This window comes from Lichenostomus cassidix, chromosome 3 (genome assembly GCF_008360975.1).
Source record: "Lichenostomus cassidix isolate B80296 chromosome 3, HeHo_3.0, whole genome shotgun sequence".
Lineage (NCBI taxonomy): Eukaryota > Metazoa > Chordata > Aves > Passeriformes > Meliphagidae > Lichenostomus > Lichenostomus cassidix.
In genome coordinates this window covers 2,265,717-2,271,879 of record NC_139483.1, presented here as the reverse complement: position 1 = coordinate 2,271,879, position 6,163 = coordinate 2,265,717, and the positions used below count along the sequence as shown (strand labels likewise).

Here is a 6,163-nt window from a genome sequence, read left to right as displayed (position 1 = left end):
TTTGACAAGAAAATATGCACATTCCTAATGATATACATCAGAAGACCACAATTATCTGCTGAAAAAAGATGTTCTTTCGGAAAAACATATTCACACATCTATTTGTGTTTGCAGCTCAGTACATCAAAAGGCAAAATAGGGCAAAGGTCTGGGTGGGATTTTTTCCTCCCCTGGGTCTAGGGTATTCCTCACAGTAGAAAAAGAAAGCTTACTCTCTCTAAAAACTAGTATTAAAATAGATTTGCAGCATAAAGACAATTTCTTCATGCTGCTGTTACAGCTAAAATGTTATCTGGTCTCAGCAGAAGCGTTAATATTGAGTTTTTCCCTTTGGAACTGCAAGGAAGTTACATGATACCAAACAACTGTCACAGTGGACAGAAGAAAGCAGTCCAGATAAACAGGAAGAGAGTAGAAAGTGAAGGATAAGTCTTTTAAGTTATTTTTAAAGAAAGCACATAGTTAATATTTACAGAGCATGTTGCATCTGGAGGGATGTGCAGGTGTTTTGGCATGGTCTGGAGAAACCAGAAACATCCAGGCCAACATTTTGAAGTCAACACAGGCATTTTCATCAGCAGTCTGTTCTGGCTTTGTATACGTTTCCTGAGAGTGTTTCCTGCCTCTACCAGAACATGGTGCAAGTAGCTTGTGCTTGCACCAGGGAGATGAGTGGGGAAAATACCTATTTTAAGCATATGGTAAGCTGGGCTGGCTCCATGTCAAATAAATTGTGTGTTATCAGCTAAAGGTGAGGATGAAGAAGAAACAGAGAGAAGATGCTCAGGCCTGTTGGCTCAAAAAGTTTTGTCCTGCTGTTACCAAAGTTTGTTTATTTATTTAACATTAAATTTTCCACAATTCTGTGTCCAGTGAATAAAAGCATTAAATCCCCAGTGCTTTCAGTATAGGACCTTTCACAATAAGGAAAATTGCCAGTTCTGACCAGAGAGCATGTTAACAGTTTCTCCTCCCCCAACACATTGTTCTCCACTGAGGTTGACAGGCTCTGCAATGCCCAGCAGAACTACCACTCATTTTCTTTCAGCAGTGGACTAGATTCCTTTCATTTCCCATAGATATTTTATGCAGCACCACCATGTACAAAAGCTATTGCTTAAATCACAGTTCACTTTGATTTACTGGAAGAGAAAAAGTCCAGTGACTTGGGATACAGATTTTCTGTGTGACTGAGGCAATTATGGTCTGGGGCTCTAATTTTTCTTGATTTTTAAGATAACAGGCATACCTCAGCTAGGTCTGTAATTCTTGAAAGCTCCTTATATGCAATAGAGAGCAGGCTAAACTGTCTTAAGGCAGTGGTCCCCTTCCCTGACAATTCTGGAAACTGACTGGAACCTTTGAAGTTACATGAGCTTAATTGCAGATATGCTAGTTGGGAAAACATTTTGAGTAGGACCACCCTGGAAAAACATAGCTCCTTCTGACTGAAAGCTGTCGGACAAATGCACCAGTTTTACCCTTGCCATGATCTAAAACTCTGCAGAGATAGAATTCTCACTTAAGGATGTTTTGCAACCAGAGTCTTCAGGCATCTTGGCAGCTTCAACTTCAAATATCCCAGTTGTAGGTTTGTGTGTACAGTTCAACTGGAAAGAGTGCAGAGGAGAGTCAGGAACACAATCAGAGACCTAGAAAACATGAGGTAAAGAACTGGATTTGATGACCCTCAGGAATAAAAATGGTAGGACTTTAAAGCATTCATAGGACAGGAGTCCAGATTGGTAGATCAGAGAAGGAGAATTGAATTATAGAGACTTGAATTATAACAGAGAATATTCCTGTCCAAAATCCAAGAGCACATGCCTCCTATCAACACATTCAGAAACACATTAATCTTCTCCCCCATTCTTTCACTATTCAAACACCATAAAAGTACATACATTCTTCATTATTTTAAGCGTTTGTATTTTCATATAACTATTTTTATTGTGTCATGGTTGTAATTTCAGAGAGACAGTTACAAACTCAAACCTGCGTGTCCAGTAAGAATACTGAGAAATAAAATTTTCCTAGAGAGCAAGAAGCAATTTCAAACCAAATTTCAAGGAATGTGCTATAATGGGAGGCCTTTACAAAGGCAGTTTGGAAGGTCTCATCATTTTAATGATTCAAGAAAAGATTAAACAAGACAGAAAAAGTAAAATCTGTGGTATTTTTCAAATATTTCAAGAATACTGACAGTGTTTACTGCATAGATATTTATCTCCAGGAACCTAAGATGCTCTTCGTAGTTCAGTTTTTTCCTATTCATCTCCTTTCTTGCACAACCCTCAACAAATGCTTACATGGAGCAATATATGCACAAAACCACACAATTTATGTAACCACATGCAACCCCTGATTGAAAATTGCATGTAAGTGTAGAAGCAGCTGCCTGAGACTTTCTTCTTCCTCCCATCCACTGAGTACCTGCAAAAAGGATAAGAGATGTCACAGAACTTCCATTGGTTGCAGATTTGACTGGGAACTAGGCAGGCAGCTGGTCTTCAAGGAAGAGGCCCTTTTCTGACACCAGTGCCAAGACATTGGTTAGGGTGGGATATCCAGACTTTGCCTAAGGCTTCAAATTCCAGCAGCCATTCAAATACAAAATTAATCTGTTTGATAAAATGTCAAAGAAATAGGGAGTAGGAAAAAGCAGACACCAAGAAGGCTTTTTATTTTATATCCAGAGCTCCTTGATGTTTTTTTTCAAAGAGTATTTCCAGAAACTGATTAAAAACAAGCTGCAAGTTTATGGAGAGTCATTTGTATAAAGATGCAACAAGGGAAAAATGAGAATTAAGCAAGTTCATTTTTTCCTGCTAGATAAAGGGGCTGGAGGGTAGCACTCAGCCATCCTGTGCAATCCCAAAGGCACAAAACTTCAAACCAGTTAACTCCTGCGTATGATGGTCACCTAGTGAATTAAAAACTGTCTAGAGGCTTCATGTATAAACCTGAAATCTGCTGTTATAAGGAACAGTATTTCACTTCAGTATAAATGAAACCTACATCTGGATTTCTGCTGAATGCTTTGTTCACACTCCTACGCTATGATTGTTCCCAAGCAGTTTTCACTTTCCCCAGGAGGTTCAAGAAAGTAGATTAGCTAAGGCAAACAAAACCATTTATTGTAGAACAAGACTGGCTGACTGTCTCCCTGCCCAAATACTTTATCTTTTGTCTACTGGAACAGAGGGAATAGGGCACACTTTAGAGAAATCCTGAGGACAGGACTGCATCCATGGAGAGCTGATATACTGACAAAGCCCAGGCACAGGGAATGGATGCTTGGTTCCCAATGCAATAATAGAGTTGTCAATTTGTTCAGAGGTGGCCAGATGGTAGATTCCAGGCAGCTGCAAATGAGTGGGTGCAGAACAAACTGAAACCTGTGCTAGTGCAGAGCTGCTCTCCTGTAAACAACACCTACTGAAAGGTGTGGGAACATGCAATTGGATTTGGTTTATGTGGCCAATGGGGGTCAATGGATAAAGCATGCATCTGCCACTATGTGATACATGGATATTTCTTCCCCTCCCAGTGCTCTGTGTCACTCTTTACAAAACAATGAAAACGCTTCTGCCAAGTTTTTGGCCTCTTTGGACAGTAAGCATCATAAAGGCATTCTACAATTAGTCACAATGTAACTGCATCTATCAGTTAGGTTCCAGTTTTAGTTGCACCATCACAAACAGTAATATAATTATTAACATTTCTGACAAACCCCATTTCTGGAGCCCTTATTTACATGAGTGCTGTAGTTCCCAAAATTCTCTGTGCCTGCTCTCTGACAGAGTACTGCATTTGGAAATCATGAGTGGGAGTTTAAAATAGGTTCAGCATGCAGCTCACACTGTTCCCATCTCTGACATCCATATGTGGTTTGGACAATCTGGAGCTTCCTTTGAAAGGCCTCACTCTGTCTATTTTGCAAAATAAAGTTCTACACTTGCTGCTATTAGGCTCTGCAAGTTGCAGAGCTTCAAGATATCCCTAACACAATAAACAATGATGTTTATAAACAGTCTGATGGATAAATAGACACATACAACATCAAATATTTGCCACGCAGACAATCAAACAAATTGATAAACACGAAGAAAAAGATTACAGAACTATAACTGTTCTATTATTAACCACCAATCTGCATATCTTCCTCCAATTAATGCCTAGAAAGGAGATGCAAGTCAGTTGAAACTTAATTACTGGCATAACACTTTGTTGATTAGAAATGCAGTAACAGTCATTGCTTCTACTCCATTTATACAAGGCCCTCAATAACAAGCCAAGGGATGTCAGTCACTGCTTTCCTGCCAGAAGTTTCTGCTGTAGCAATAGCTTCTGGTGTAAATGCACTCCTCCACCCATGTCACTCAGCTTGGTAATTGCCTTGCCACTCACATAAAGAAAACAATTTCCGGCTTTGATGGGATTTTGTTGGCGACGTGAAACTGCTCCTGCAATCTCTGCTGCAAGGTGTTAGGTGGGTTACTTTGGTGGATCAGAACATGAAACTAATCTTTAAGGAAGCAGGTGGAAAGTGAGAGATTTATATGCTGGTAGGTGCTAGGAAAAGGGTGCTTTCCATGTGATTAACAAAAGGGAAGTATTCAGTGAGGTGGAACTGAGACAAGAAGGCTATTAGGGAATAGAAGCAAAGGGAAGAAAGTTGCATTGCCATTTTCATACCATCAGGAACATCTCTTAGTTCAGCACATCTTTCAGAAGCTCTTATAAAACCATTTACACTCATTTCATGTGGCACAGGTAGCTGACCAGAACTCCAATTTCAGCTTGCATTGTATTTGGTCCTCCCCACGAACTGCACCCTTACCACCCTCATTTCATCATTCCCAGCCTGCAGCTGTGGATTCAAAGAGTTCTCCTCCCAGTATGTGGCACGAAGCATTCTGCTCACTCCACAGCCTCATTCCCAGACTTGCAATGGGGTCAATGGCTCATCCCTAGAATGAGGTTACCCAGTGATTGACATTTCATCCTGCTTCTCACCTGAGGTGAGCCCAGAGTGCAGCTTCAGGTTTTCCTGGGACACCTGAGGCCCCTCCCAAGCTCCTCATGCCCTCAGTGACTCTGCACGACCCTGGCTTAACTTAGTACAAACACAAGGAAAAGCTCTAGGCAACCAACAATTAACCTTGTCTGCTTGCTATCACAGCCAGAACTTGCAGCAACAGGGACAAGAATTTCTTCTCCCCCTGCCCTTTTGCCTCCCATGTGGATTTATACTGAAGTTCTCATGGACAGGTGTAAGAAACATTGAATTTATGTCTCTCTATGATGGTTCAAAACTTTATCAGAAATACAATTTTGGAGTAGCAAGCTGAGGACAGAGTAAATGGAAAGATTTACAGAAAAGCACATTTCTTTTGGATAGAAAGCCATATCAAGAATAGGATAAGGAGGCTTAAAATGAAAAGAAAAACATAACCATCCCACAGTATCAGCCAGAGAACATCTCTAGTGTTATAATTCAAATCTTCCCTTGCAGGCATAAGGGACAGAATGAAACAGCCAAGCTGCCCATGAATAGACACAATAGCTTTGCTTCTACATTTGCAAAGGAGCTAGAGTAAAGTATTACATACAATTAATGGAAATTATTATCATATATACATCTTTTCTGCCAGAAAAATAAAGCACAACTTACTGAAGTCCCAGAACATGAGGACATCAGAAATACCATGGAGTAGCTTAGGGTCTGACCCACAGACACACATGGTCCAACAGGGCACTTGTTCTCACATCTGATAGCAGAAACATAATGAGCAAACCCATGTATTTCAGTTGCTCCCAATGATATCTGCTGCTTTAATATTCACAATTGCTATCCCAAGATCCTGTGACAGGACTGGAATGAACTGTCTTCAGTAATCCTTCTATTTCTGATCACGCTCCTGAGAGAGATGAATCATGAAGATCTTAAATGCACCAGGCTCCTCATCTCTTCATAGCATTGTCTATATCTTAACCACAGCACATACCTTTAGCAAGTAAAAGTATATTAAGTTAATGGAAAAAAGCCCCTTCATTCTTAGCCCAAATGGTTCTACTCCAGTCGCAGTATATTTCATCATAGCAATATTCAGACATTTTCAAAACCACTCTTGCAGCTCAAGGAGGAAAAAAGGCCTGT

At 40.3% G+C, this 6,163-nt stretch overlaps 1 long non-coding RNA gene across 1 annotated transcript; it reads right to left on the bottom strand.

Annotated features, from left to right (window-relative positions):
- Nucleotides 1-1,218: 1,218 nt before the first annotated feature.
- LOC146438864 (uncharacterized) lies at nucleotides 1,219-5,828 on the bottom strand. Its single transcript, XR_014851211.1, has 2 exons — nucleotides 5,678-5,828; nucleotides 1,219-1,652 (listed from the first exon to the last, which is right to left on the bottom strand). It is a non-coding gene; the product is annotated as an uncharacterized LOC146438864 (long non-coding RNA).
- Between the last annotated feature and the right edge of the window lie 335 nt (nucleotides 5,829-6,163).